This window comes from Schistocerca gregaria, chromosome 6 (genome assembly GCF_023897955.1).
Source record: "Schistocerca gregaria isolate iqSchGreg1 chromosome 6, iqSchGreg1.2, whole genome shotgun sequence".
In the NCBI taxonomy this organism is placed as follows: Eukaryota; Metazoa; Arthropoda; class Insecta; order Orthoptera; family Acrididae; genus Schistocerca; species Schistocerca gregaria.
The window spans coordinates 19,493,882-19,513,382 of NC_064925.1; the positions used below are offsets into that span (position 1 = coordinate 19,493,882).

Genomic DNA, 19,501 nt, shown 5'->3' on the forward strand with positions numbered 1-19,501 from the left:
ATCAATAAAGAAGTAAAAATAGAGAATACAAACATTAGTTTTAATAGTTTAAAAAAAACGCCGGTCTTGTAAACCGGAAATAAGTCCAGCCCCCACATTTAAAACTTCAGAGGTTGAAAAGCTTCCATCATCGGTCCCCAAAACCGGTATTTTAAATAAACTAACCCCTGAAATGATCAAAATAATAATTATATCATTATCCAATGTAATAAATATTAATTTTATTAAATTAAGACACCCAATATCAATAATGCTTTTTATTATCCTTCAAACCTTCCTAGTTGGATTAATAACAGGAACAATAATAGAAAGATATTGATTATCATATATTTAATTTTTAACATTTCTTGGTGGTATACTAGTATTATTTATTTACATTACAAGAATTGCATCAAACGAAATATTTCAGCCTAAATCAATCACTATAATTATTACATTAATAATGTGAGTATTTATCATATTAATATTAATTATTCTAGATATATCTATATTTATAGACTTTTTCAAAAACACCGAAACTATAAATATTGATAATTCAATCAATTATCAAGAAATAACAATATCTTTAGAAAAATTATATAATAGACCAACATTCATTATTACAATAATAATAATAATTCATTTATTTTTAGCACTACTAGCAGTTGTTAAAATCACCAATATTAATCAGGGACCTATTCGTAAAATAAGATAATTACTAATTAATAAACCCTTACGATTAAGACATCCTTTAATTAAAATTATGAATAACTCTTTAATTGACTTACCTGCCCCAACAAATATTTCATTTTGATGAAATTTTGGATCCCTATTAGGGTTATGTTTGGTAATTCAAATCGTAACTGGACTATTTTTAGCTATACATTATACATCAAATATTGAAATAGCATTCAGTAGTGTAGTACACATCTGCCGAGACGTAAATAATGGTTGAATTATCCGAACCTTACACGCAAATGGAGCATCTATATTTTTTATTTGTATTTACTTACATGTAGGACGGGGAATTTACTATGGATCTTATATATATATATACATACCTGAATAATTGGTACAGTGATTTTATTTTTAGTTATAGCAACTGCATTTATAGGATATGTCTTACCCTGAGGCCAAATATCTTTTTGAGGTGCAACAGTAATTACTAATTTATTATCAGCAATCCCATACTTAGGAACAGATTTAGTCCAATGAGTATGAGGAGGATTCGCTGTTGATAATGCAACATTAAATCGATTCTTCACATTCCATTTTGTATTACCATTTATTAATTTTAAAATTAAATTAATAATCTTAATAAAAAACCTAAAATATTTATAAAATCAAAATAAAAAATAATGAACTAAAACGTAATCTTAAAGATAGTAATTTTTCCTTATTTAACTTATATGTGTTCTTTTTCTTATGGATTTTTATTTTTTTTATGTTGTACTAGATTAGGTGTTTATACTTGCTGGTTGATCTTCTAATTCAAATTATTCATTATTAGGTTCTCTTCGTTCTGTTGCTCAAACAATTTCTTATGAGGTTAGTTTAGCTTTAATTTTATTGTCTTTAATTATTTTAATTGGTAGTTTTAATATGTTTGATTTTATAAACTATCAGCTTTATTGTGGATTTATTATTATTTCTTTTCCTTTAGCTTTAGCTTGTTTTGCTTCTTGCTTAGCTGAAACTAATCGTACTCCTTTTGATTTTGCTGAAGGGGAATCTGAGTTAGTTTCAGGATTTAATATTGAGTATGGTGCGGGTGGTTTTACTTTAATTTTTTTAGCTGAATATACTAGAATTGTCTTCATAAGAATGTTATTGGCTTTAATTTTTTTGGGCGGTGATTTTTATTCTTTTATATTTTTTATTAAGCTTGCTATTATATCTTTTGGTTTTATTTGGGTTCGTGGAACATTACCACGGTTCCGTTATGATAAATTAATGTACTTAGCTTGAAAAAGTTTTTTACCTTTATCTTTGAATTTTTTTATTTTCTTTGTTGGTTTAAAGATTTTATTTATCTCATTTGTTTAGTGAAATTTTTTGAGAAAAGTTAATAGAAGAGTTAATCTTCTAATTTTATGTTTTCAAAACATATGCTTTTCCTAAGCTAATTAACTTTATTCCTTAATTAATTTATCTCATGTGTTTGCGACATGGACATTAATTAAGAAATATGTGAAGTAAATAATTGTTAAGATTTGACCTGTTATAATATAAGGTTCTTCAACAGGTCGTTTACCAATTCACGTTAGTAAGCATACAACAACTACTATAATTCAGAATAAAATTTGATTAATAGGGTAAAATAGAATGCCTCGGAATGGTGTTTTATTATAAAATGGTAAAATTATTAAGATTCTAATTGATAAAAATATTGCAATAACACCTCCTAACTTATTAGGGATAGATCGTAGAATTGCATATGCAAATAGGAAATATCATTCTGGTTGAATGTGAACTGGTGTTACTAATGGGTTGGCAGGTACAAAGTTATCTGGATCTCCTAATAGGTAAGGATTAATGAAACATAGTATAATTAATAATGATGTTATTATTACAAATGTAATAGAATCCTTAAAGGTAAAGTATGGATGGAATGGAATTTTTTCAATATCTCCATTTAGTCCAAGAGGATTATTAGATCCTGTTTGGTGAAGAAAAAATAAATGAATTGCTGCTATAGCAGCAATAATAAATGGTAATACAAAATGGAATGTGAAGAATCGATTTAATGTTGCATTATCAACAGCGAATCCTCCTCATACTCATTGGACTAAATCTGTTCCTAAGTATGGGATTGCTGATAATAAATTAGTAATTACTGTTGCACCTCAAAAAGATATTTGGCCTCAGGGTAAGACATATCCTATAAATGCAGTTGCTATAACTAAAAATAAAATCACTGTACCAATTATTCAGGTATGTATATATATATATAAGATCCATAGTAAATTCCCCGTCCTACATGTAAGTAAATACAAATAAAAAATATAGATGCTCCATTTGCGTGTAAGGTTCGGATAATTCAACCATTATTTACGTCTCGGCAGATGTGTACTACACTACTGAATGCTATTTCAATATTTGATGTATAATGTATAGCTAAAAATAGTCCAGTTACGATTTGAATTACCAAACATAACCCTAATAGGGATCCAAAATTTCATCAAAATGAAATATTTGTTGGGGCAGGTAAGTCAATTAAAGAGTTATTAATAATTTTAATTAAAGGATGTCTTAATCGTAAGGGTTTATTCATTAGTAATTATCTTATTTTACGAATAGGTCCCTGATTAATATTGGTGATTTTAACAACTGCTAGTAGTGCTAAAAATAAATAAATTATTATTATTATTGTAATAATGAATGTTGGTCTATTATATAATTTTTCTAAAGACATTGTTATTTCTTGATAATTGATTGAATTATCAATATTTATAGTTTCGGTGTTTTTGAAAAAGTCTATAAATATAGATATATCTAGAATAATTAATATTAATATGATAAATACTCACATTATTAATGTAATAATTATAGTGATTGATTTAGGCTGAAATATTTCGTTTGATGCAATTCTTGTAATGTAAATAAATAATACTAGTATACCACCAAGAAATGTTAAAAATAAAATATATGATAATCAATATCTTTCTATTATTGTTCCTGTTATTAATCCAACTAGGAAGGTTTGAAGGATAATAAAAAGCATTATTGATATTGGGTGTCTTAATTTAATAAAATTAATATTTATTACATTGGATAATGATATAATTATTATTTTGATCATTTCAGGGGTTAGTTTATTTAAAATACCGGTTTTGGGGACCGATGATGGAAGCTTTTCAACCTCTGAAGTTTTAAATGTGGGGGCTGGACTTATTTCCGGTTTACAAGACCGGCGTTTTTTTTAAACTATTAAAACTAATGTTTGTATTCTCTATTTTTACTTCTTTATTGATTTATTTTGCTGGTGTTTATGTTTTTTCTTCTAAACGTAAACATTTATTAATGGTTCTTTTGAGATTAGAATATATTGTTCTTTCTTTATTTATGTTAGTTATTGTTTTTCTTATTGAGTTTGATTATGATTATTTTTTTCCTGTTATTTTTTTAGTTTTTTCTGTTTGTGAGGGTGCTTTAGGTCTTTCTATTTTAGTTTCAATAATTCGTTCTCATGGTAATGATTTTTTTAATTCTTTTGGTTTATCTTTATGTTAAAGTATTTATTCATAACTATTTTTTTGATCCCTCTTTGTTTATTAAATAATTGTTGATGGTTGGTTCATTCTTTAATGTTTCTGTCGGGTTTTGTTTTTATAATTTGTGTTTATTCATATGCTGATTTGAATATCATTAGATATTATTTTGGTATTGATTATTTTTCTTTTAGTTTAATTTTACTTAGTTTTTGGATTTGTTCTTTAATAATCACTGCTAGAGGTTCAGTTTATTTAAGTTCATATCATTCTAATTTTTTTGTTTTTCTGGTTTTGATTTTAATAATTATGCTTTATTGTTCATTTGCTAGATTAAGTCTTCTTTCTTTTTATATTTTTTTTGAGGCTAGATTAGTTCCTACTTTACTTTTAATTTTGGGTTGGGGTTATCAACCTGAGCGTTTGCAGGCTGGTGTTTATTTAATTTTTTATACTTTGGTTGCTAGATTACCTTTATTATTAGTTTTATTTAAGGTTTATGATTTTTCTAATACTTTATATTTTCCTTTATTGATTGATTTTGGTTCTTATTATTTTATGTTTTATGTATTTATAATTTTGGCTTTTTTAGTTGAGATACCTATGTTTTTGGTTCATTTATGACTTCCTAAGGCTCATGTAGAGGCCCCTATTTCAGGTAGAATAATTCTTGCTGGTGTTTTATTAAAGTTAGGTGGTTATGGTATTTTTCGTGTTATAAAGGTTATTTCTTATTTGGGTTTAAAGTTTAATTATTTTTGATTGTCTTTAGGTTTATCTGGGGGTGTTATTGTAAGATTTATTTGTTTTCGTCAGGTTGATTTAAAGTCTTTAATTGCATATTCTTCTGTTGCTCATATAAGAATGGTTATTGGTGGATTGATGACTATGAATTGATGAGGTTGTGTAGGTTCTCTTTCTCTAATGGTTGGTCATGGTTTATGTTCTTCTGGTTTATTTTGTTTATCTAATATTATTTATGAACGTTTAGGTAGACGAAGATTATTAATTAACAAGGGTATAATTAATTTGATGCCAAGAATGGCTTTATGATGATTTCTTTTAAGATCATCAAATATGGCTGCTCCTCCTTCTTTAAATTTGGTAGGTGAAATTAGATTATTAAACAGAATTATATCTTGATCTTCTTTTAGATTCTTTGCTTTGATTTTTTTATCTTTTTTTAGAGCTGTTTATACTTTGTATATATATTCTTATTCTCAGCATGGGAATTATTATTCTGGTGTTTATACTTGTTCTCTTGGTTATTTTCGTTAATATCATCTTTTACTTTTACATTGATTGCCTTTAAATATTCTCTGTTTAAAGGGTGAATATTTCTTTGTTTAGTTTGCTTAAGTATTTTAATTAAAAATATTGTTTTGTGGAATCAATGATATGAAGTTTTTCATCTTAGGCCGTGAATTTATTTTCTATTTGTTCTTTGAGTTTTTTTTCTTTGTTTATTTCGAGAACTATAATTTTTATTTTAGGTATTTATTATTTAATTATTGATTATACAGTTTTTGTTGAGTGAGAGCTTTTCAATTTAAATGGTTCTATAGTTGTTATAACTTTAATTTTGGATTGAATATCTCTTTTTTTTATATCTTTTGTTATATATATTTCTTCTTTGGTTATTTATTATAGAGAGGATTATATATCTGGTGAAAAGAATATAAATCGTTTTATTATTATTGTTTTAATATTTATTCTTTCTATAGGTTTTTTAATTATTAGTCCTAATTTAATTAGAATTTTATTAGGTTGAGATGGTTTAGGTTTAGTTTCTTATTGTTTAGTTATTTATTATCAAAATGTAAAATCTTATAGTGCTGGTATATTAACTGCACTTTCTAATCGTATTGGTGATGTTGCTATTTTAATTTCTATTACATAAATGTTAAATTTTGGTGGTTGAAATTATATTTATTATTATGATTTTATTTCTAATTCTTTTGAAATAAAGCTCATTACTATATTAATTGTTTTAGCAGCTATAACTAAGAGAGCTCAGATTCCTTTCTCTTCATGACTTCCTGCTGCTATAGCAGCTCCTACTCCTGTTTCTGCTTTAGTTCATTCTTCTACTCTTGTTACTGCTGGTGTTTATTTATTAATTCGTTTTAGACCAATATTGGATACTTATAATTGTGGTTGATTTTTACTTTTAATTGGTTGTATAACTATATTTAAGGCTGGATTGGGCGCTAATTTTGAGTTTGATTTAAAGAAGATTATTGCTCTTTCTACTTTAAGACAACTTGGTTTAATAATAAGAATTTTGGCTATAGGTTATCCAAAGCTTGCATTTTTTCATTTATTGGCTCATGCTTTATTTAAGGCATTATTATTTATATGTGCAGGTTCAATAATTCATAATTTGAAGGATTCTCAGGATATTCGTTTTATAGGATCAATTGTTAATTTCATACCTTTAACTTCAGTTTGTTTTAATGTTTCTAGTTTATCTTTGTGTGGAATACCTTTTTTAGCGGGATTTTATTCAAAGGATTTAATTCTTGAGATGGTTTGTTTAAGATGAATTAATTGTTTAATTTTTTTTCTTTATTTTTTTTCTACTGGTTTAACTGCTTCTTATTCTTTTCGTTTGTTTTATTATTCAATATCTGGTGATAATAATTTTTATTCTAGATTTTCTTTTGATGATAAGGGTTATTATATTTCATTTGGAATAATTGGTCTATTGTTTGTTGCTGTTTTTGGTGGTAGTCTTTTATCTTGATTAATTTTTCCTATTCCTCATGTGATTGCTTTACCTTATTATTTAAAGTTTTTAACTATTACAGTTGTTATTTTAGGTGCTTATTTAGGTTATCTTATTACTAATTTTGATTTTTCTCATAATTTATTTTCTTTAAGTATACTTTCTTTTGTTAGATTTGCTGGTTCTATATGATTTATACCTTTTCTTTCAACTAAGTTTATTAGATATATTCCTTTAAAAATAGGTTATTATTCATCTAAGTCATTTGATTATGGTTGAGGTGAATTACTTGGTGGTCAAGGTTTATATAGATTATTTATTTATTTAATTGGTTATATTCAAGGTTGATATGATTCTAATTTCAAGATTTATCTTTTAACTTTTATTTTTTGAATATTTATTTTGGTAATATTGTTTTTCGTCTACTTAAATAGCTTATAATTAGAGCGTGACACTGAAGATGTTAAGGAAGTATTTTTACTTTTAAGTATTTATAAATATAGATATATTATTTTTACAGTGAAAATGTAATGTTTTATTTAAACTATATAAATTTTAGAAATGTTAACGGAGTTTAACCGCTAATATAAAAAGTTAGCAGCTTTCATATTGGCTTTACATTTCCTTAATTGGAACTATTATAGTTCAATTATATTATTAACAGTAATACGCCTCTTTTTGGCTTCAATTAATAAGAATAAGGGTAGTACATACCAATCTTCCAGGTCGAAACTGACTGCCATATTTCGCTTCTTATTCTATTTAAGGTTGATTGATAATATCAATACTTTTTGAATGCAACCCAAATGTTATATTTAACTACAACCCTTTATTCTGCTCATTGTAATGCTCCTTGGTTTCATTCATGGTATAGTCCTCCTAATAGAACTAGAATAAAAAATATTGTTGATACTGTTCAGATTATAATGTCTGAAGTTTTAAAAATAATTACAATTGGTAGAATTAGTGCAATTTCTACATCAAAAATTAAAAAGATTACTGCGATTAGGAAGAATCGTATTGAGAATGGTATTCGTGCTGATCTTTTTGGATCAAACCCACATTCAAATGGTGATCTTTTTTCTCGATCATTAATTAATTTTTTTGATAGTGTTGTTGCCAGGATTATAACAATTATTGGAATAATAAATCTAATGAAAACTCTTGTTGATAGAATTAGAATTGTTTTTCTTGATTTATATCAAGCTTTCTGATTGGAAGTCAAATGTACTATTTATACTAGAAAAACAATTATCTACCTCATCAATAAATAGAGATATATAAGAATAATCATACTACGTCTACGAAGTGTCAGTATCATGCTGCTGCTTCAAATCCAAAGTGATGTCTTGGTGAAAATTGATTTATTGAGTGTCGAAGTATACATGTTGATAAAAAGATTGTTCCAATAATTACGTGTAAACCATGGAATCCTGTTGCAACAAAGAATGTTGATCCATAAACTGCATCTGCAATGGTAAAAGGTGCTTCTCAATATTCATATGCTTGAAGTATTGTAAAGTATAGTCCTAATAACACTGTGAAGAATAATCTTTGTAGTGCTTGAGTATGATTAGATTCCATTAAACTATGATGTGCTCAAGTTACTGTTACTCCTGATGCTAAAAGAATAGCTGTATTAAGTAATGGAATTTGTATAGGGTTAAAGGGTTGAATTCCTATGGGAGGTCATAGTATTCCTAGTTCAATTGTTGGTGCTAATCTTCTTCTAAAGAATGCTCAAAAAAAAGAAACGAAAAATAATACCTCTGATGCAATAAATAAAATTATTCCTCATCGTAATCCAATTGATACAAATCCTGTATGTAATCCTTGATATGTTCCTTTTCGTACTACATCTCGTCATCATTGAATAATAGTTAGTAGGGTAATTCCAAATCCAATTATGAATAAGTTAATATTAAATAGGTGGAATCATTTTGCTAGTCCTGATACTAGGACTATTGCTCCAATTGCTCCTGTTAATGGTCAAGGTCTATAGTCTACTAAGTGGAATGGGTGGTTTGAGTGAGTTGTTAACATAGGTTTAATATACTTCTCTAGAATATAGAGTTCTTAGAATTGAGAAAACATAGGCTTGAATTATTGCTATTGCTGATTCTAGAATTAATAGAAGTATTTGTCCAAAAATTAGTAATGAGATTAAGTTTATTGCTATAGATGGTCCTGTGTTTCCTAATAAGGTTAATAATAAGTGTCCTGCAATTATATTTGCTGCCAACCGTACTGCTAATGTACCTGGTCGAATAACATTACTAATTGTTTCAATTAGTACTATAAATGATATTAATGCAGGCGGTGTACCTTGTGGTACAAGGTGTGTAAATATATGATTAGTATGGTTAATTCATCCAAATAATATAAATCTTAGCCATATAGGTAGGGCAATTGCAAATGTTAATGCTAAATGTCTTGTTCTAGTAAAAATATAAGGGAATAATCCTATGAAATTGTTAAATAATATTATAATAAAAATTGAGATGAAAATGAATGTTGTTCCATTAAATGATTTTGGTCCAAGAAGTGTTTTAAATTCATTATGTAAGGTTAAATTTAGTTTATTTCAGATAATGTTAATTCGTGATGGTGTAAGTCAAAATAGTGATGGGATTAATAATAGTCCTAGAAATGTTCTAGTTCAATTTAATGATAAATTAAAGATGTTAGTTGATGGGTCAAATGTTGAGAATAGACTTTAGATTGACACTCTAATGTTATTTATTTTAACTAACTCCTTAAATTATCATAGATAATCACTTAATAAATAAATTTACTGAAGTTCTTTCAATTACAATTGGTATAAATCTGTGGTTTGCTCCACAGATTTCTGAGCATTGTCCAAAGAATAATCCAGGTCGATTTATTGTGAATGTTCCTTGATTTAACCGACCTGGCGTTGCATCAATTTTAACCCCTAAAGCAGGAACTGCTCATGAGTGTAGAACATCTGATGCTCTTGTTAATACTCGTACTTCTGTATTTATTGGTAGGATTGTTCGGTTATCTACATCTAGTAGTCGGAATCCATCATTTTCTAGGTCTTGTTCTGGTGTTATATAAGTGTCAAATTCTACGTCTATGAAGTCTGAATATTCATATCTTCAATATCATTGTCGTCCAATGGTTTTAATTGTAATTATTGCATCTACTGAATCATCAAGTAAATATAATAGTCGTAATGATGGAAGGGCAATAAAAATTAATGTAATTGCTGGTAAAGCTGTTCAGATTGTTTCAATTAAATGTCCATGAAGTATATTACGGTTAGTATAGGCAATAAATAATATATAACTTAGGGCATAACCTACAATTACTGTAATTAATAATAATACGACCATAGTATGATCATGAAAGAATGATAATTGCTCCATTAATGGTGAAGCTCCATCTTGAAGAGATAAATTTGATCATGTTGCCATTAATAAATATTTTCTAATAAAAGGTCAAACCTTTATTTGTAGAGCTTAAATCTACTGCACTAATCTGCCATATTAGAATCTAGAGATTAATGGTAATTCTGAGTAACTATGTTCTGCAGGAGGGTTATTTTGTAGTCATTCTGTTGATCTTCTTATGTTAGCTCTAAATATAATTGCTCGGTTTGTAATCATTCTTTCTCATATAATTACAATGAATATAATGATTCCTACAATAGAAATTGTAGACCCAATTCTTGATACTACGTTTCATGATGTATATGCGTCTGGGTAGTCAGAGTATCGTCGAGGTATTCCTGCTAATGCTAGGAAGTGTTGAGGAAAGAATGTTAAATTTACTCCAATGAATATAATTGTAAATTGGATTTTTAATCATGTATTATTTATAGTTAATCCTGTAAATAGTGGATATCATTGAATGACACCTCCTATAATTGCAAATACTGCTCCTATAGATAATACATAATGAAAGTTGGCTACTACATAATATGTATCATGTAATACAATATCAAGTGATGAATTTGCTAATACTAATCCTGTTAATCCACCAATTGTAAATAGGAAAATAAATCCTAGAGCTCATAATAATGGTGGATTGAACTTGAATTTAGTTCCATATAATGTAGCTAATCATCTAAATACCTTAATTCCTGTAGGTACAGCAATAATTATTGTTGCTGATGTAAAATATGCTCGTGTGTCAACATCCATTCCTACTGTAAATATATGATGTGCTCATACAATAAATCCTATTAGTCCAATTGATAGTATAGCATAAATTATACCTAATGTTCCAAATGATTCAATTTTTCCTCTTTCTTGACATACAATATGTGAAATAATTCCGAACCCCGGTAGAATTAAAATATAAACTTCTGGGTGTCCAAAGAATCAAAATAGATGTTGATATAGAATTGGGTCACCCCCTCCTGCAGGGTCAAAGAATGATGTATTTAAATTTCGATCTGTTAATAATATAGTAATAGCTCCTGCTGAAACTGGAAGTGAAAGAAGGAGAAGTAATGCTGTAATAGCTACAGATCATACAAATAAAGGTGTTTGATCTAAAGTTATACTTTCTGATCGTATATTAATTCACTGCACCAAGAATAGATGATACACCTGCTAAGTGCAGTGAAAAAATAGCTAGATCTACAGATGCACCCCCGTGTGCAATAGCTCCTGCTAGAGGAGGGTAAACTGTTCATCCTGTACCAGCACCATTATCTACTATAGAAGATGTAAGAAGAAGGGTTAGTGAAGGTGGTAGTAATCAAAAACTTATATTATTTATTCGTGGAAATGCTATATCTGGTGCACCAATTATTAGTGGAACAAGTCAATTACCAAATCCACCAATTATAATAGGTATTACTATAAAGAAAATTATTACGAATGCGTGAGCTGTAATAATAACATTATAAATCTGGTCATCCCCAATTAGAGATCCGGGTTGGCCAAGTTCAGCACGAATAAGTATTCTTATTGATGTTCCTACTATTCCTGCTCATGCTCCAAATATGAAGTATAAAGTACCAATGTCCTTATGGTTTGTTGAGAATAATCATTTTTGCGGTAAGATGGCTGAATTTTAGGTGGTAGACTGTAAATCTACTTATGAGATGTTTTCTCTCTTATCATATTTAGGTCTTATATTCAATTATGATTCTAGACTGCAATTCTAGAGGTGTAAAATTTTACTAAGGCCTAAAAGATTATTCTTTTAATTATAACTTTGAAGGTTATTAGTTTGATTAACTTAAGTCCTTAGTATAATGAAATTAAGGTTGATGTTGAAATCAATCCTATTGTTGAAATTATTACTGTTATAGGAAGAATGATTCTTGATTTTTGGGACTTTATCTTTATAGATCACGAATTTTCTGTGTATGATATAATTAGAGCTGAGAATCTAATACGTATATAGTAGTAGAGTGTAATTGTAGTTAATACAACTATAATAGTTATAATGGTTGTTATATTGTTTTCTATTAATGATTGTATTACAATTCATTTTGGTAAGAATCCAAGGAATGGTGGTAGTCCACCTAAAGATAATAAAGATAAGAATATTATGAATTTAATTTCGGTTTTTATATTTCTGGCTGAATAAATTTGATTTATGAAAAATAAATTTATTTGCTTAAATAATAAAACTATAATTAATCTTAATAGTGAGTAAATAATGAAGTATAGTTCTCAGATGTTTTCTCTGATTGTTAATGAACTAATTATTCAACCTAGATGTCTGATTGATGAATATGCTAAAAGTTGTCGTAAGGATGTTTGATTTAAACCTCCTATTGCCCCAATAATAATTCTTAAGATAATAATTGTTCAAATAAAAGTTCTTAATTGAATACAATAAGATAAGACCATTATTGGGGCGATTTTTTGTCATGTTATTAATGTTAAACAATTATTTCATCTTGATGCTCCTATAACTTCTGGAAATCAGAAATGGAAAGGTGCAGCTCCAATCTTTAATAATAGTCTAGATCTAATTATTATTGATGGGATAAATTCTGTTTCCCATCCCATGGGGTATTTTATTTGAATCAGCAAAATTGAAAATAATAATATTGTCGATGCTATTGCTTGGACAATAAAATATTTAATTGATGATTCATTTATTATTATATTTGTATTTCTTGTTAGGAGCGGAATAAATGAAAGTAAGTTGATCTCAAGTCCTATTCAAACCCCAAATCAGGAATTTGATGAAATGGACAGGATCGTTCCTATCATTAATGTTGATAGGAAGAGAAGTTTTGTAGAGTTGTTGGTCATTAAAAAGGAGAGGATTGATACCTCTATAAATGGGGTATGAACCCATTAGCTTGTTTAGCTTACCTTTTTACATTAAGGTGTATGATGCACGTTAGTTTTTGATACTAAAGGAGGTAGTTTAATTCTATCTTATGTAATTTTAATGAAGGTAATTTTATTTACTTTATTTACCCTATCAAGGTAACCCTTTAATCAGGCACTTCATTTATTTAATATATAAATCGAAAGTTTTTTTTTGAAATTCTTTTATGTATTATTTTGTTTAATTAGGATTAATTTATCCTGCTCATTTTATTTTTTTTATATATATATATATAATAAATAATTTATATTAATATATTACATTTAATTGAAATTAAAGTATTATAAGTTCATCTTACCATTATCAATTGATTATTTTAATGCAATTATTTACCTAGGATTATAGCTACTTATGTTTTTAGCTTAAAATAGGTTATTATAATATAATATATATAATAATATGTAATTTAATATTTAATATTATTATAATTGGATATAATAAATAAAATTATTAATTTAAATATAAAATATTATAATTAATATAAATAATTATATTAATTATAATAATATAATTATGTAAATTATCTATAATTAGATTATTTAACTAATATATATGAAAGTTAACTTAATATAAAAAAAAGAATTCATATTAATAACATATTATATCAAATTACATAATTGTATAAAATATATTTATTATATTATTTAATCTTTCTTTATTTATTAGTGAAAAGAAAGATTAAATAAGAAAGAATATAATACATTTATTGCTATACATGTTCCCTATTAATCTTTAATTATATATAATAGAGAAGTTGTTGTGGTCATACTTAGGGGCGTTTCTTGTTTTTTGTTAATGTTTGTGGTTTTTTTCTTTTTTTTCTTTAAATATTTGAATCTTTAATTTTTCCTGAATTAATAGATTTAAAATTTTCTTATTTTTTATTTTTAAAAGTTTTATTCTTGCTTGTTTATTCACTTTTTCTTTGTATTATATGTAAGTTTTGTTCGACTAAATGTTCTTTTTGCAGTAATTTGATTTAATTATCAAGTGATTTTGGATTTAGCAATTGATTTAGTATCGGCATAATTCGTGCCAGCAGCCGCGGTTATACGATTGATACAAGTGAATATTATTGGTTAAAACAGTTGTTTATATTATTAGGGTTGAAATATAAATTTGTAAGGTGAAATGTTAAAATTTATTTGTGGCCCTTTTTATGAATCTGTGAAATTTAAATAATAAACTAGGATTAGATACCCTATTATTTTAAATGTTAATTATATTTACCATGGTACTATTAGTTAAGGTCTTTAAACCCAAAGAATTTGGCGGTATCTCATTCCATTCAGAGGAACCTACCCCATGATTGATAATACACGATTTACTCTACTTAATTTATTTGTTTGTATATCTCCGTTATCAGAGAATCTTTTTAGAGTTGTAATTCTCAAGATTTATAATTATAAAATATTTCAGGTCAAGGTGCAGCTTATAGTTAAGAGGAGGTGGGTTACAATAGATTTTTGTTTATAACGGATTTGATAGTGAAATACTGTTAATGAAGGTGGATTTGATAGTAATTTAATTTATTTAATTTAACTGATATTGGCTCTGAGATGTGTACACATCGCCCGTCGCTCTCATTATTGATTATTCTATTTTATTTTAAAGTAGCTTCAATTTAGATGAGATAAGTCGTAACATAGTAGATGTACTGGAAAGTGTATCTAGGAAGAGTTTCTAGATATAACTTCTTAGTAAAGTGTTTCATTTACACTGAAAATTTTTCTGTGCAAATCAGGATATCTTGATTATTTATTTTATTATATTTATTTTTTGTTTATTTAATTATTTAATATAAATAATTTTATTGTATTTTTGTCTTAGTATATTTTATAGAATTGATTTTTTAAATTATAGTTTATTGGTGTAATGTAAGTGTTTTATGAAATATTATTTTAAATTTTTTTAAGTAGATTTTATTTATTGTACCTTTTGTATCAGGGTTTATCAAAATTTTAGTATTTATTTTACTTGTCTCGATTTGGGTTGATTTATAAATAATTTATAGTTAATGTATCATAATTATTATTAAATTATTTATAGAAATGAGATGTTAATCGTTTCCCAAGATATCAAGTTTCTTAAGAAAAAATTTAATTTTTTAAAGTTATTTGTTTTTATTTAATTTTTTAAGTAAAAATATTAACTTATTTATTCTTTAAGGGATAAGCTTTGAAGTTAATAACCTATAATTTATTTTATAGAAATATAATAGTAAGCTTTAAACCAGCTATCTTTAAGATTACGTTTTAGTTCATTATTTTTTATTTTGATTTTATAAATATTTTAGGTTTTTTATTAAGATTATTAATTTAATTTTAAAATTTTTGTAATAATGATAGAATTAGTATATTTATTTGTATGAAATTTTTACCTTGTGAACTTATTATAAGGAACTAGGAAAAATTGATTTCCGCCTGTTTATCAAAAACATGTCCTCTTGTTTATATTTTGAGGTCTGGCCTGCTCACTGAGCGTATTTTTAAAGAGCCGCGGTATTTTGACCGTGCAAAGGTAGCATAATCATTAGTCTCTTAATTAGTGGCTGGAATAAATGGCTTGACGAGAAATCAACTGTCTCTTAATAAATTTTTGAATTTAACTTTTGAGTCAAAAGGCTTAAATTCTTCTTTAGGACGAGAAGACCCTATAGAGCGTTCCATTTTACTTTTATATAGTTTTTTGTTTGTCTTTCTATATTTAATGATGATGTTTTGTTGGGGTGACATGAAGAATAGATAAACTCTTCATTATTATATCATTTATTTATGTTTGTTATTTTGATCCATAATTTATGATCATAAGATTAAGTTACCTTAGGGATAACAGTGTAATTGTTTTTGAGAGCTCATATCGACAAAGTAGATTGCGACCTCGATGTTGGATTAAGAAAAATTTTGGGTGCAGGAGCCCAATGATTAGGTCTGTTCGACCTTTAAATTCTTACATGATCTGAGTTCAGACCGGCGTGAGCTAGGTCGGTTTCTATCCAAAGATTGTTAATCCATATTAGTACGAAAGGACCATATGGTTAAAATATTTTTTGTTATATTGATTAATATTAATTTATTTACTATTTTGACAGATTAATGTGTTGAATTTAGAATTCATTTATGTAGATTTTTTCTACAAGTAGTATTGATACTTTATGATTTATTTATATTTATTTTGAATTTCCTTTTATTGGTTATTTGTGTTTTAATTAGTGTTGCCTTTTTAACTTTATTAGAGCATAAGGTTTTAGGTTATATTCAGATTCGAAAGGGTCCAAATAAGGTAGGTTTTGTTGGAATTCCTCAGCCATTTAGAGATGCTATTAAGTTAATTTGTAAGGAGCAGCCAATTCCTATTATATCTAATTACCTACTTTATTATTTTTCCCCTGTTTTTAATTTAATGATTTCTTTAGCCGTTTGAGTAATTTTTCCTTATTTAACTTATATGTGTTCTTTTTCTTATGGATTTTTATTTTTTTTATGTTGTACTAGATTAGGTGTTTATACTGTTATAATTGCTGGTTGATCTCCTAATTCAAATTATTCATTATTAGGTTCTCTTCGTTCTGTTGCTCAAACAATTTCTTATGAAGTTAGTTTAGCTTTAATTTTATTGTCTTTAATTATTTTAATTGGTAGTTTTAATATGTTTGATTTTATAAACTATCAGCTTTATTGTTGATTTATTATTATTTCTTTTCCTTTAGCTTTAGCTTGTTTTGCTTCTTGCTTAGCTGAAACTAATCGTACTCCTTTTGATTTTGCTGAAGGGGAATCTGAGTTAGTTTCAGGATTTAATATTGAGTATGGTGCGGGTGGTTTTACTTTAATTTTTTTAGCTGAATATACTAGAATTGTCTTCATAAGAATGTTATTGGCTTTAATTTTTTTGGGCGGTGATTTTTATTCTTTTATATTTTTTATTAAGCTTGCTATTATATCTTTTGGTTTTATTTGGGTTCGTGGAACATTACCACGGTTCCGTTATGATAAATTAATGTACTTAGCTTGAAAAAGTTTTTTACCTTTATCTTTGAATTTTTTTATTTTCTTTGTTGGTTTAAAGATTTTATTTATCTCATTTGTTTAGTGAAATTTTTTGAGAAAAGTTAATAGAAGAGTTAAACTTCTAAATTTATGTTTTCAAAACATATGCTTTTCCTAAGCTAATTAACTTTATTCCTTAATTAATTTATCTCATGCGTTTGCGACATGGACATTAATTAAGAAATATGTGAAGTAAATAATTGTTAAGATTTGACCTGTTATAATATAAGGTTCTTCAACAGGTCGTTTACCAATTCACGTTAGTAAGCATACAACAACTACTATAATTCAGAATAAAATTTGATTAATAGGGTAAAATTGAATGCCTCGGAATGGTGTTTTATTATAAAATGGTAAAATTATTAAGATTCTAATTGATAAAAATAATGCAATAACACCTCCTAACTTATTAGGGATAGATCGTAGAATTGCATATGCAAATAGGAAATATCATTCTGGTTGAATGTGAACTGGTGTTACTAATGGGTTGGCAGGTAAAAAGTTATCTGGATCTCCTAATAGGTAAGGATTAATTAAACATAGTATAATTAATAATGATGTTATTATTACAAATGTAATAGAATCCTTAAAGGTAAAGTATGGATGGAATGGAATTTTTTCAATATCTCCATTTAGTCCAAGAGGATTATTAGATCCTGTTTGGTGAAGAAAACATAAATGAATTGCAGCTATAGCAGCAATAATAAATGGTAATACAAAATGGAATGTGAAGAATCGATTTAATGTTGCATTATCAACAGCGAATCCTCCTCATACTCATTGGACTAAATCTGTTCCTAAGTATGGGATTGCTGATAATAAATTAGTAATTACTGTTGCACCTCAAAAAGATATTTGGCCTCAGGGTAAGACATATCCTATAAATGCAGTTGCTATAACTAAAAATAAAATCACTGTACCAATTATTCAGGTATGTATATATATATATAAGATCCATAGTAAATTCCCCGTCCTACATGTAAGTAAATACAAATAAAAAATATAGATGCTCCATTTGCGTGTAAGGTTCGGATAATTCAACCATTATTTACGTCTCGGCAGATGTGTACTACACTACTGAATGCTATTTCAATATTTGATGTATAATGTATAGCTAAAAATAGTCCAGTTACGATTTGAATTACCGTATTTCAGGTAGAATAATTCTTGCTGGTGTTTTATTAAAGTTAGGTGGTTATGGTATTTTTCGTGTTATAAAGGTTATTTCTTATTTGGGTTTAAAGTTTAATTATTTTTGATTGTCTTTAGGTTTATCTGGGGGTGTTATTGTAAGATTTATTTGTTTTCGTCAGGTTGATTTAAAGTCTTTAATTGCATATTCTTCTGTTGCTCATATAAGAATGGTTATTGGTGGATTGATGAAATTAACAATTGATCCTATAAAACGAATATCCTGAGAATCCTTCAAATTATGAATTATTGAACCTGCACATATAAATAATAATGCCTTAAATAAAGCATGAGCCAATAAATGAAAAAATGCAAGCTTTGGATAACCTATAGCCAAAATTCTTATTATTAAACCAAGTTGTCTTAAAGTAGAAAGAGCAATAATCTTCTTTAAATCAAACTCAAAATTAGCGCCCAATCCAGCCATAAATATAGTTATACAACCAATTAAAAGTAAAAATCAACCACAATTATAAGTATCCAATATTGGTCTAAAACGAATTAATAAATAAACACCAGCAGTAACAAGAGTAGAAGAATGAACTAAAGCAGAAACAGGAGTAGGAGCTGCTATAGCAGCAGGAAGTCATGAAGAGAAAGGAATCTGAGCTCTCTTAGTTATAGCTGCTAAAACAATTAATATAGTAATGAGCTTTATTTCAAAAGAATTAGAAATAAAATCATAATAATAAATATAATTTCAACCACCAAAATTCAACATTCATGCAATAGAAATTAAAATAGCAACATCACCAATACGACTAGAAAGTGCAGTTAATATACCAGCACTATAAGATTTTACATTTTGATAATAAATAACTAAACAATAAGAAACTAAACCTAAACCATCTCAACCTAATAAAATTCTAATTAAATTAGGACTAATAATTAAAAAACCTATAGAAAGAATAAATATTAAAACAATAATAATAAAACGATTTATATTCTTTTCACCAGATATATAATCCTCTCTATAATAAATAACCAAAGAGGAAATATATATAACAAAAGAT

General features: G+C 26.8%; 1 long non-coding RNA gene across 1 annotated transcript; it reads right to left on the reverse strand.

The window, feature by feature from the left end:
* Positions 1 to 1,267: 1,267 nt before the first annotated feature.
* LOC126278651 (uncharacterized) lies at positions 1,268 to 16,305 on the reverse strand. The gene is made up of 2 exons (XR_007550763.1): positions 15,441 to 16,305; positions 1,268 to 1,305 (listed from the first exon to the last, which is right to left on the reverse strand). It is a non-coding gene; the product is annotated as an uncharacterized LOC126278651 (long non-coding RNA).
* Between the last annotated feature and the right edge of the window lie 3,196 nt (positions 16,306 to 19,501).